General features: G+C 37.6%; 1 long non-coding RNA gene across 2 annotated transcripts in view; it reads left to right on the top strand.

Annotated features, from left to right (window-relative positions):
* The window catches only part of LOC148757373 (uncharacterized), a 55,986-nt gene extending 45,535 nt beyond the window's left edge, over positions 1 to 10,451 (top strand). The window contains exons 2-4 of one of the 2 annotated variants that reach the window (XR_016021918.1): positions 7,437 to 7,542; positions 8,500 to 8,985; positions 10,363 to 10,451. This is a non-coding gene — a long non-coding RNA (uncharacterized LOC148757373). Of the gene's footprint in view, positions 1 to 7,436; positions 7,543 to 8,499; positions 9,227 to 10,362 lie in introns of those variants that run through there. The other variant, XR_016021917.1, reaches the window with a different exon arrangement.
* Positions 10,452 to 14,216: the final 3,765 nt, after the last annotated feature.

Raw genomic sequence — 14,216 nt, forward strand, 5'->3', positions numbered from 1 at the left:
ATGGAGTTCATATAATTTCAAATAATGTTCCCAATTTTAATTATTAGTATGTTATTTTTAAATAACAACTCCCTTCCTTGGTAGAGGCTGTATGGTATGACCACAATAGAGAACCAAAAATCTTCCACAGCCCAGTTCTGAGAATGAATTCCCATCCCCCACCATGACAACAATCCAAGGGTCTAGTCTGACTTGGAAGGTTAACTTACTGTCCATTTCTTCATGGTCAATAAGCTTTTTGTCATATGCAAACTAGAGTTTCCGAACTATGGCTTCCAGGTGGATGAGATGAAAGCATTGTCAGCTTAAGTCCATCAGGCGTAGCTAAATCTGATTTTGAATGTATCTCCATCCATAATGAATTCAACAACACACTCTGAAGGAGGCAGGAAATCATGAGACCTTTGTTTAAAGCTTTCAGAGGGCTTGATGACATCCAGTTCTGCTCTCTGTCTGCCAACAAGAGGCCAATCCCAGGGGGTTGTGGAAGTCACGTTCATTTGCCGTCTCTGGAGCAGAGACAGGCAGATAGGACAAGCAATTTCAAGAACTGACTACTGTATTTCATTATTTCAAATCTGATAATGATATGACACTTGATGAAATGCAAATTTCCAGGAGGGAAGGGTGCTGGGAAATTGAGCTTTGAGGCAGCTGGGGACATAGATTATATAGATCTGTGTCAACAACTACCTTGCTTCTTACCCTATTGCCCTTCGAAGTTAAGGTAAGATGTCTCTCTGGGTCTCCATTTTCAGACGATCTGGTCTTGAATGAGGGAGGAAAACTCCGACTCACAGACTATTCAACTTAGCATTGATTTCCATTTTTCCTCTTGATACTCTGTACTTTCTGCTGAAGCGTCTTAACTAGCACCTGACTGCTTCTTGCCCAAAATTTTCTATGAGGTTGCTAAGTTTCCATTCTCCTACTGTAGTTCCCAATCCAGACTAATTTTTATTTCTATGCTCTGGAAGTCTGGTACACAGAAACCCATTCCATCTACCTGTTCCTCTCCTTAGTTGCCTGCTCTAAACGAAATCCTAGAGCTGTGTTGCTTACTGAACCACTGCTAAAAGTAACACTCTTGGCCAACGACCTTCTAATCCAGTCCATAGTCCTAGTTCTCTTTGTACTTTCTGTGTAAATCATCATGTATGACCTTAGAAGAAAGCAAGCAAGCATCTCTTTCCTTAATACAAATAATATGGAGCAATTCTTCTTGTATTGGATTTCTTTTTATTATGGGTTTTTGACTCACTCAGCACTTAAAGTGTGGTTTTTATAGACTATAGCTCATCTCTTTCAAATTTGGAGCAGGATGCAGGCCACAAGCTGAAACTGCTAGAGAGGCATTCCATGCGGATCCTTGAGACCTCAACTCAGTTAAATTTCCCGATGAGCTATTCCCCACAACTTGTTCTTATGGTATTTTTTCCATCCTTTTACTTTCAAGCTATACTGTCTTTGATTTTAAGTACATCTGTTACATACGGCATGTGTTTGGTTCCTGCTTTTTTCACTGAGTCGAACAATCTCTTTCTTGATTAGAATATGTAGGCCCTTTATACTTAATATTATTAGGAGTATTAATATATTTTTATTTAAGTCTGCAACTTTGCTATATGATTTGTCTATGTAGAAAATCCTAAATCTGTTTAGAAAGGTCACAAGATACAAGGTCAACATAAAAACAAGATGTTCAAATATACAGTAATAAGGGAAATAAAAATATAAATGACTACTTTTGGCAGCTTGATAAATTTGTGCGATTCTTTTCTGCAGGAAAAAAGCATACACACACACACACACAACAACAAAACACATTGAAGAACACTGAAAAATGGTCAAAGACAGGCAACAGTATGAGAAGTGTTTGTTAAAAAATTAACACACTACTGTGTATTAGGTAAATATGTGATCTCCTTGCCTTGGGGTGTTCTCTTCACCCACAGCTTGAGCTGGAGGTGGCAGACTCAGTTCATGACAGATGGCACTGGAGCTGTTGATGTAATGGGGTGGGGGATTTTGGAAGCCGAGGTAACAGATACTGCACATTTCTGGCTGACTGATAAATTACGTACTCATGTAGGAGATCCCACAGAGCCTGAAAAAAACCCGAAAATCTAAGGAATCTTACAAACTTTATATTTTTGAATCTATTCCTTATCCAGGCAGAAGAGATGGATACTGTAAATAGCATCTGAGCTATTAATATAAAGAAAGGGGAAAAAAAACACACCAAGATATTAGATAGATGTACACTGCACATGAGACAGATTTCACAGTTTGAATCAAGTTAATGGCTTATTATCACAATGACAGAAAAAATAACCCTCAAATAAACAAACTAATTACTGAAGGAAGTAATTAAATGTGTAGGTCTTTTTTGTTCCCTCCTTTGTTCCCTAAATAATTACTTAGAGTCAATACAATATAGTAGATACATTAACTTGCTTTCAACCAAACATTTCTGGTCGTGCAAAGAAACAGAGATTTGTGGCCCATACATCAGTTTTGGACACAGAGCATTCTTCATTACATAGGGAAACAACATCTTCTTGAATTACTTGAAGGAAGTAATTAAATGAGTGGGTCTTTTTAGTTCTCCTTTGTTCCCTAAAAAATTTCAGATTCCTCCAAGTATTTATTTTTCTTCTCTGTTTAGCTTAGTCTTTCTAGTCCAGGGTAATGGCGTCACTACAACTTTTCACATTTCTTGATCATCCAGTCACATTCACGAATGAAGCGATGCAACACTGACGATAGGTCTCCAGTAGAGATGCTTGTCTTTCTACTCTCCCCCACCATCCTCCAATCTGAATGTATTGGTGCAGAAGTCCCTAAGAGTCTGGACTTCAGGCTCGTGATGATACTAGTGCTATGGTCTGAATGTTTCTGTGCCCCCCCCCCAATTCATATATTGGACTCCTAATGCCCAATGTAATGGTGTTAGGAAGCGCAGCCTTCGGAGGTGATGAGATCTTGAGGCTAGAACCTTCCTAACAGGGACGAGTGCCTTATGAAAGAGACCTAAGAAAGTCCCCACACTGGCTCTAAAGCTGTGCTGGACTGTCAGGTGCGCCCCCATCAGCTCCTGCTTCACTCGAGCTAATGATTCAGCAGAATCATCTAGAGAAACCTGTTCAAAATACAGAATTCTGTACCTCTTGGGAAATGGCCCTAGGAGTCTGAAGGAAAACACTGATAGAGTTTGGTGTACCTAGATCTGATTTCAGAAGTCCCCTTCTGTTCAAACATTTCCAGTACTTGCAAACCCAACTTCTTCAATAATACGGTTCTAAGAGGTGTCTTTTAGTGATTTCTCCTAACTTGCATAGTTGTGGGTTCCACTGCCAATCTCTTTGTAGTGTCCCCTGGGAGGCCTGCCTATAAATGCCAGATTTCTAGGTTACCAAAGTGGATTGTTCTGTGCCTTTATGATATCATTATGGATTACTAAGTGATTCACTAAGGGAAAAAAAGATAATAGCTGTACTGAGGACTACTTAATTCTAGTTTCATTTCTAAAACCTCTTTTGCTGGTCTCTCTGCCAAAAGGAAGTTTAATCATTCCTCTTTTCTGTTTTATGCTGTTACAACTTATAAGCTTCATATTTTTTCACGTTCATACATATGAAATGCTTGATATGCCCCTTAGATCTGGGGCACTTCTGAATATGGAAACAGACTGTCTATTTCTTTAACGTCTTTCAGAGCACCGAGTAGAAAAACAACAGCAATCCTGATTAACTGACCTAGCACTGCAATTAACTCAGTATCATAAGTGGTTCCATTTAATAGAAATAAGATTGCGTACTGGAAACCACAGGACTAGGAGGGTTTAAGATCCAAGGATATAGTTTCAGTGGAACGTTCCTAAGAAAGTTTCCTGTCAATTATTTGGAACATCAAATTCAATTCCAAGAGCACTATGTATTTTAACTCAGTCAGGGAGGCTCCTGGAAAATCCTTGTGAAAAGGAACCAAACACCTCTGTTTTATTTTGATTATTTTGGATTCTTATTTATCAGAATTTTGTTAAAGCAATGTCCATTTTTTCAGTGTAACAGGAAGGAAACAAACAGAAAAAAAAATCCAAAAAATAACAGACTTGAAATGGATTGTTCTTTCTGGCAACAGCATAATGAGATTAGAAATTTTGTTCGTTTTTAATGAGGGCACTTTGATTCTGGACTAAAAGATTCTTCATGACACTAATTGTCTTCTCAGCATGAGAAGATGAATTACTTTCATAAGTGTGTGTGTGTGTGTGTGTGTGTGTGTGTGTGTGTGTGTGTGTATAAACTGTTCCTGATTGTCATGCCACAGTAAAGATTTTAAAACCACAGAAAAGTCCTGGAAGCAATTCCGGTAAATAATTAGAAAGTGCCCGTGTTTGCCCTTCAGTGCACAAATTTTTCCAGAGCACCTAGACATTGACTATATATCAAGTCGAATTAAAAATCTGGAACATACAGTGTTGTAAACCAATGTTACCCCAATACATTTAATTTTCTAAAAATCTGACATTTTAAAAAAGTCTTCCTTGTTTTCAGAGTTGTGTATTTCCAAGATTGAAGCTCTCTTTCTGTGAAAAATGACTGAGCATTTAAGTTCTATTCCATTCATCTTGTCTGCATTTTTCCATGTGCATTCCTCTCAAAGGCTCCACTTTGGTTACTTGCAGCCTTTCTAAAGTTTTCTAGGCAGACTTCTGCCCCTCCATCTCACAGTGACACAGATCTGTGCAAATGCTTTCAGCAGAGCATTTCACATCAGAATGTAGTACTTTGGCTTTCTCTGAACAACGAGAACAAAGATCACGGAATAACTGATAAGCTATCCATCACAGTTGCTATTTGTCACACGTCAAGAAAAATGGCATTTTATCTTATGACATCTAGCCTTCCTCAAAGTTTGTACATCAGATTCCTATTCATGTGCTATTTTCCACGTGGAGAGGGCAAGTGGGCACAGTGGCTAAAGAGCAAGGACTGATCAGACCGCCTCGGTGTGATTCTTACTTTTGAATTGCTATGAGCATTTGGTGAGGTTCCCCGAAAACACGGTTGCACTGAACCTGAATGCTTCTCCCTTGCTTTCTTTCCTTTTCTCAGAAGTACTTCTGTTATCATTATGGTGGGATTTGATGATCAGGGTTTCATACCAACTTCTGATATCGACTCCTATTCACTGTTGGAGTATAAGCTCCAAATACTGCTGAGACTAAACCTAACCCCTATCCAAATCTGCCAAGCCTCCTAGAAAAGCCTTCACTAGAAACAGCTGCTGTTTGTTGAACACTTTAAGCTTTTGAAACAAACAAAAAAGGGATAAACGATTGAGAAAAACCTAATCACTAAAATGTGGTGCTCCTAAGAGTTGATGTAAGAGGTAGGGTAAGTGACAGCTGTCAGCTGTAGAGGCTCCAGAAATTTAATGGTGTCCATCAAATCTGAGAACCACTACAAAGGACAAAGAAGGTCATCCACATAGACAATATTTTCCTTGGGCTGTACAATTGAGTATAATTTTCAAGGAAAGAGAGTAGACAGTATCCACTCTATCTGGCCAAAATCACCGCGGTCAAAATATCTTTTTAAAGAAAATATCTAGAAAAAGAAAGCCAAGGTCATAAAAATGTCCAGGTACCTAGACTCCGTTTAAGAAAAATAATTATGTCTCACAGTTACAATGCATCTTATTGTTACCTTCACGTATAGATTCTGAGAATGTTTATAGTTCTTCCAAAGGCGGCAGTTAGATATGAAGGCTGCGTAAAAAAAGAAACCAATTTTTAAAAATTCATCATAGTGACACTGCAGTAATCAAGCATGGTTACTGCTCAGATTTTGGCTTCTAAAGAACATATTCCAATAAAAGACACCAGGGTTCCTTGGAGAAATGGATGATTCTAGGAGTGCGGCATGGAAAATGCACGCTGAACCTAGGGAGTCTTGTCATTCCAGAAAGTAAGAAAATGCTCAAATGAAACCAACCCAACAAAAATGGGGCATATCAAACTGACACAGGAGCCAGCTTCCAAGTGTTTCCAATGGCCCAAGCTGAAATGATTTGAATAACAGAATGCATAATAAGAGTATTATATTTTATCCCAAAGAGTTATAAATAAATATGCATGAGTCTGTACCGATAAAAATAAACAATTGAAGAAGTAAACAAATGGTGGCGAAGGAACAAATCATCCTCACAGAATTCCAAATAATAATTTATCTCCTCTGAGTATGGACTGGACTTAGTGGTTCACTCTCAAAGAATAGAGTACGGAAAGGAAATTAAAAATAGGAATTTTATAGTGGAGAAACTTAACAGATAGCACCTTCACCAAGCAGTCAAGTTAACATGATCAGTGATGAAGCGTGTTGATATCACACTCCCTCTGATTTGATGCAATGAGAGGGCAACTCACCCCTGTGGTTTTCTCTCCTCAAATTCATAACCCTATTCTCATTATGAGGGAGCACCAGGCAAATTAAAATGGAGGCTATTCCACCAAACACTACGAGTAGGCTTCAAAAGTGTCAAAGCCATACAAAACAAGGAAAGACAGAGGAGACTAAGGAGACATGCTGAGTAAATGCAGAGTGTTACCCTGGATTGTATCCTGGAACGTAGAAGGGACACTAGTGGAAAAGTTGGAGAAACCCCAATGAAGTACTGTACATGGTTTAATCACTAGTACTGGAACAATGTTAAGATTTGAGTAGATGTATCTTGGTTAAGTAAGATGTCAACAGTAGGAAAAGCTGGGTGGAGGATATATGGGAATTCTCTGTATTGTCTTTGTAACTGTCAATCTAAAATTATTTCAAAATAAAAAGTAAAGAAAGAACTTAAGATGGTATCCTTATACAGATTACATTTTGGGTCCCAGTATTAGAATAAGTGCTTTCCCTGTAAAGTGGGAAAGGATGCACTCCATCCAGTCATTTTTATTCTTACTTTCCCCATGTGCTGGAAGACAAGTGTTCCAAAAAGACTGATGTTTATGGTCTTTAAAAGGTTTATAAGTGGAATTAGGTCTACAAGGGCTGAACCAATAACCGCCGCTAATGGTTCTCAGTTCTTATTGTGCATCAAGCACCGAGCGTGTTTAAAAAATCCAGAGGCTGGGGCCACATTCTCAGAGGCTCAGATGCCATTGTCCTGAGGGGAAGGCGAGGCATCAATGTTATTATTTTCAGATGGTCATAGGAGATTTTATTATGGGCTTGAGATTATTATGGGCTTGAGACTAATGTATTGCATCTACTGAGGCGTGTATGTAGGCACTGGGTTTCCAAAAAGATGAATTAAAAAAAGATAAATGATACCTTAAATCCCTAAAACAGCCATTGGTGGATTTCCAGCAAAAGCAAAGCCAAATACAATTGTTCTACTAATAGACTAATTATTCTCTATCACAATTGCAGAATAGATATGTGAAGTAGCCGGAATATCAAGATTGGATACACAGTTGTCTTCGTATAGTGGTGCTGATTTTTCTACTCTGAAGGGAATATAAATAAAAGGGGAGAGGTGAGTCAAAGCAGAGTGGAGAAGATGCATGAAAATAAGAATCTGTCCCTTATTTTGCTCAAGGCGCCCTTATTAGACTCAGACAATCAAAGCAACAGTCTTTATGGCTGGTATCCTTTCAGATTAGTATTCAAAGATTGTGTTGTTATTGGTAAGTGACTTTCATAGCCCGTTGGCTGCTATGCATACTAATTCAGAGTGATGGGAAAATGGGAACGTTTCGAAAAAATTTGCAGTTGAGTTCTTGCCATTTCCTGTTGACTTCATGGTGCTTCTGATGGAGGAAGGGAGGGAAAAAGAGATGGAGGAAGAAAGGAAGAGGGAGGGAGAGAGAGAGAGAGAGAGAGAGAGAGAGAGACAGAGAGAGAGACAGAGAGAGAGAACTTTGCTTTTCCTGTATTTTATAGTTCAGAATTTATTCATTTGGTTAACAGGATTTGAAAATTTGGTTTGTATCACTGACTTGATAATTTAATTTTAGAACTTGATGACAGGGTAGTTTTTAAAAAACACATGTTGATTTACTGTATTGCGTGCATTTTATAGCTATCCAACAAATATTTCTTGAGCACCTGCTATGTGCTAGGTCCTATTCTAAGTTTAGGGGGTTCAGCATGTGTTGAGTAGACAATTTGTTATCATGGGTTCTGATAACCAGTAGATATTTACATCTGTAAGCAAATCAAATAAAAGGAGAACATTCAATTCACACAGTGGTTATCAGTACTTTCAGAGATAGTGTCTGCATGTGTGTTTTTTTTTTTGCTATTGGATTTTTTGGTTTTAGTGATCTCTTTTTGTATGAGGTTTTCTTATAGAATGTTTATCAATTTACTCATTCATTAATCCATTCATTCCTTCATGGATAATTTGTGTTCATCAAATATTTATGGAGCTTCTGCCAGAGAAATGAAAGGTGAGAGCCTGGAGTATGCTCTATTTTTCTTTCTATCCCAGTTTTGTCACAAATGCCCTATATATTACAAGATGCTGAATAAATAAGAGATTGGTGAATGAAAAACGCGCTATGCAATAAACCTGACAAGCTCAAGGGCCACATGGCAGGTCTGACAAGACCAGTGACCAAAAGCAACCACATAGGATGGTCTGATGACAAATTCCTAACTAGGCAGGAAACAACCCAGATGTCCTTTACCAGGTGAGTGTTAAACTGAGGTATGTCCATATTATGGGATACGCATGAGCGATAAATGGAATGAACTATTGAAACACACAGATAACCATATAACCTTTGGGGATTGACTAAAAATATCTAATCCCCAAAGGTTATATGGTGTTGAATCTTGTCAAATGCTTTTTTTCCCTCCATTATATAGTCATGTGATTTTTCTCCTTCAGCTTATTACTATGGTGAACTACAATGAGGGATTTTCAAATGTTGAATCCACCTTACATCCTTGGAATGAAGCATAATTAATCACAGTGAGCAATTCTTTTTGTTTATTGATACATTTTATTAACTTATATTTTGCCAAGGATTTCTGCATCTGTATTCATGATGGATATTGATCTGCAGGCTTTTTTTTAAATGCTTTTTCTGGTTTTAGAAATAAGACTTCATGGGATGTGTTGGAAAGTGCTCCCATCGCTTCCTTTTTCTGGTAGAGCTCGAATATAATTGGTGTTAATTCTCATTTAAATATTTGTAGAACTTTCCTGTGAAACCATCTGGGCCTAGAGATTTATTTTTTCTTTTTGGATGTTTTAAAATTATGACTTCAATTTCCTTAATAATATGAAGATATTAAAATTATATCTTCCATATTGGGTGAGTTGTGGTTATTTGTATTTCAAGGAAGTGACTAATCTAACTTACCAAATTTATGTATGTACTCTTGTTTGTAGACTTCCCTAATTATCCTTTGGATGTCTGTAGGATCTCTACTGACATATCCTGTTTAATTCCTGATATAGATAATTTGTATCTTTTGGGTTTTTTTTCTGTCCATCTTGCTAAAGACGTGTCCATTTTATCAATGTTTTCAAGCAACCTGCTATTTGTTTGAATGGTTTTTCTCTACTGGGGAGATAAATGCTCATTTTGTTGTATTGTAAATTGTCAAATTTCTCATGAAAACAAAAATCTGCTAACAAGGTTGGCAGTAGCCTGGAAATAATTTATGTTTTTATTGAGACTAGATATTGTTTTTTAAAAATATATTTGATAATCTTTTATATAAAAATGGAAACTCTATTGTGTTAATTTACATTTTTATTAAGAATGAGAATGAAAAACTTTATATATTGACTGGTCTTTAATTTATATTTATGTTTTTGGACAGTTGCCTTTTCATGTCTTTTGCCAATCTTTTGTAAGGCTCATCTTTTTGCTATTGATTTTCAAAAGCTGTTTATATATTAAGGATATTAATTGTTTTGTTTTATATATACATTGCAAACAATGTTCAGTTTGTCTTTTAGCTTTATTTAAGAAGGTTTGTGTAACACAGATTTTAAAAATAATTTTCAAAGACAAACATGAAAATCTTTTTCTCTGTGATTTGTGCTTTGGAAATCAAAGTGCTAGGTTCCTAAAATGTCTTTCTCAGATATGTGAGATGAAAAAAGGGGGCAGATGAAAATAGCCACTCCACAGGGTACTCTGTAATTGACAGTGTCTGTAAAGAACTTTAACTTTTCTTGAGATAAATGGACATTACAATGTGTTTTTAGCCTCTAACCTTTGAGCATTTCTAACCAAATGGAATAAGATAAAAAAATAAACCAGACACATTATTATGTTTGATTCAGAAAGGAACGTATTTAAATTGACACTTTCTTTTTTTTCCCCCTGACAAGGAGGTCAGATGCAGCAGAAGCAGAAGGTAAAAGAAATCCAAGAATATCACAATATTTTAAGTTTTCTCACAGATGATTTATCATCTAAATAAAGGAAGAGACTTCCCCAAACTTAAGGAAATATTTCCAAATATTCTAAAATAAGGCCCTCCATAGATCACCTCCGAGACTTCCATCCACTCATTTTTTCTTTAGCTACACGGAGTCCATGTTGGAGGGAGCTGTTTGCCTCTTCCCTGGGCAGGACTCAAGCGCGTAGTGTAGAGCTAGGCATGGAATTTCCCCTCAATACATATTAGCTAAATAACTGATTTTATGAAGAAATTGAAGCATCAATAATAATTGTCTCCTGATTTGTTTGGCCAACTCTTCAAATTAGACCACAGTTCTAAAAAACAATGGATTCTTAATAGTTCTCCTGTTCCTTAGTCTCTGTCCTGATATTCTGCCATTTGAATTCATTGCTTAAGAACAGGAGTCCCAAATTACCTTTTTAAATGTTTCATGGACGTTAAAGACTTTCACTCTTCTTCTAGTTTAATAAACATCCCTTGCTTATCACTAGTACATAGGTGGTAATAGACCGTCCATTATAACTCGGGCTAGTAATGGTGAATAGTTATTACCACTGCTAGGTGTGAGCACCTCAGGAAGGGGTAAGTTATTGAGCCCAGAGAGAACACCTACTCCATCCCTTATAGAAGGATACAGTCAAGTTATAGTGGACCCGAAGGACGTTAGTCCAGGAAAATAAATGTGATAATCTCATCCTCCTCTTATCTGCTGACATGTCGCAAGGTCCCCTGGCTGACTCCAACTAGAAACTAGAGGAACAAGGAGCATGTTAATACAGTGCCTACAAATCAGCTTCCCAGAATCCACAGATCAGGACGGAGAAGGTAGTGCCCTGGGAGGGGCTAAAGAAAAATACCTGACATGTCTTGCTACGTAGATGTCAGGGATCCAGATGTTAGGACTCTGCCTAATGACCAGTGATAAAAGTCCCCTTCTTATTCCGTTTCGTGTACTAAGCCAACCTCTTACGGAACAGATCTCCAATGGACAGTTCCCTTCAACTGTCTGCTCTAGCTCTACGTCACTCATTAACGCGATGGCTCTGGGTAATTTGCTACGGCCCTTAGCACCCATCTATCTCTTCAGTCTGACTTTCCCTTGCAGGTCTGACTTGACTTGGAATTGAAAAAATGTTTGGGACTCCTGAGGCAGTGAGTATAAGAAATATGATTAGAGCTCTTGGGAGTGAATAGGGGAATAGAAAACTACAGTCGCGGCTTTCACAATCATTTAATTTGAACACCTCAAGCAGCTTCATCAGAATTTATCCTACAATATTTCTAAAGATAATAATGATATTTTTTCACCCTCTGCTCTTCACCAAATAAATAAATAAATAAATAAATAAATAGGAAAATTTTTAATTTTGGACAGATCTTGGTGATTCTTGAACTACTCTGAAATGCAAAAATAGTAGTCATTTGAATAGGTACATTATTTTGAAATTAAAATTAAATCATTGGATCCTATAGCCAGCGCCACCAAGTACCATTTAGGGTGACGTAGCCAACTGGTCAGCACTGATATGATCAGTAGCATCCCCGTGCCCACGACAATATCCCCAAATCTTGACTCATACCTGAGAGTAGCCCCTAACAGTTTCCTTATGAACTTGAACTTATGAGGGATGGAATATGCAATATCCTCTACTGTGAGCACATACAAAATCTATTACTCTTCATTTTCTATGGCCTGAATGTGCTCTTCTTTTTTTATTATTTATAACATTTTTTGTTAGTTTTAGGTGCACAAAACAATAGTTAGACATTTGTCATTTATCTCTCTCACACAGTGACAAGCCCCCTCCCCCATCCATTATCTCTCTGGCATCGAACACAGCCATTACATTTCTCTGAATGTGCTCTTTTAAATCTGAAAGTGCTATTTGTTTTCTTATTTACAGGCAATCAAACTGATAAAGGCCGAATCATTGAACTTCATAAGTCATATATCCTTCAACTGAAAAAGGGGCTAATAGCGACTACTTCTAAGAGTCGGTATAAGGATTAACTTAGGTACAATGTGTCAGGTTCACTGAAAAAGGTCAGTAGGCATTTGATGAAGGGGCATTTGGTCCGCTGATGGTTTCACTGTTTTGTCTGAGGTTAGTAGAAACTGTCTGAAGGCTAATGTCAGAGTATCTGACAATCTTAATAGAAGTTCCAAACATTTCAATAATTGTAAGAAACTTGGGAGGGTTTAAGGGAAAAAAATAGTTCTGCCTTATTGAAAACTACGAATTCCTAAGAGCTGCACTGCTATCTATCTATCTATCTGTCTGTCTGTCTATCTATCTATCTATCTATCTATCTATCTATCTATCTATCTATCTGTATGTATATTTACGGGGGGGTATAGAAAGCATAATTAATTACATCAGGTCAGCCAGTTGTAAACCAGGCCTGGACCCAGGAAACCAGAGCAAGCTGTTTCTATGTGCTTCCTGCTTGTGATAAACTACTTTTAGGACTTGAGTCCTGGCTGTATATGTACCAGCTGTGATCTCGGGCAATTAATTGGTCTCACAGAGGCTTCAATTCCTCATCATATAAAATGGATATCAAAACAACTTCTCGTATGATTATGGCCAGATCTGAGTAATAAGATGCCTGGCATAGCAAATGAGCTGTCTCCGTGTAAGATGCCAATAATCTTCTTACATTGATACGCATGATTTAAGTAAAAAACTAAAAGAATTTGAACCATGTTACTAAAGGAAAGAATAATTGCATCCCAGGTGTTTCAAAGTTAATGCTCTGCTCTGAGGAAGTGGTTCTGGGTGTCAGGAGCTTCACTTATTTCAGTACCAAACTGTCTGGGTTGATGGGATACTTAGGGCTCTGAAAAGCACAGTTTGAAAAACCCTGGAACCTTTATTCTCTACTAGAGTCTTTCACTATAATAAGTGTTATAAATATACAGCTTTTATTGAGTACCCTCTTTGTCAGGCATTCTGCTAGGAACTTTTCAAATTTTACGTAGTTGCTTCTAATCCTCAAAATATTACTTATATATATAAAATTTATAGCAATACCGTGTATATATAAAAATGAAGTGTGTTTACATATGAAGAAATTAAATGACTTTCTCAAGGTCAAATAACTAGTAAGTGGAGAAAAATGTAGAGAGAGAGGGACAACAGTAGCCATGTATGACTCTGTCTCAGGTAGACAAATGCAGACTAGGTCTTTGTAACTTATAAAGCTTGCCGTCTACAGGGAGAGACAAACATTTATACAAACAATCCTATAAACAACAAATAAAACTGTAATTGTGAGAAATGCAATGGGTGCTATCATGGAGGATTTAATGTAGTTAAAAAAGTCAGGAGAGACATTTGTGAACATGCCATCCTTGATTTTGAGATAACCAGGTAACAAAGGGTGAAAAAGGTTTCCAGGCAGTGTTGTTCCAGGTGCATGTACAAAGGTCTTTTGGCAGAAAAGGGCTTGATGAGGGCAAGTGTGCCTTGTGGCAATGTGGCAAGAGCAATGAAATCATCTGGGAGTGTGGTGAAAGCTGAGGAGGGAGAAATGGGAGGGTCTCAGCAAGTAAAGGGGATGTAGGTCAGAGGAAAGGAGGCTGGATGTTATCGAAAGAGGGACTTGCTAATAGGTTTTAAGCAGGGGAGTGATATGTTCAGATTTGCCTTCTGAAAAGACCATGTGGGCTGCAGAGTTTGAGACGGACGGAATGAGGTTCGCGTTGATGTGGCAAGATCAGTTAGGCCCCTTCCTTTATGTACGGGCATTAATAGAAATAGGAGAAGTCGATCAATT

The sequence above is a fragment of the Rhinolophus sinicus genome, chromosome 8 (genome assembly GCF_057876585.1).
Source record: "Rhinolophus sinicus isolate RSI-liver-muscle chromosome 8, RSI-T2T, whole genome shotgun sequence".
NCBI classification, from domain to species: domain Eukaryota; kingdom Metazoa; phylum Chordata; class Mammalia; order Chiroptera; family Rhinolophidae; genus Rhinolophus; species Rhinolophus sinicus.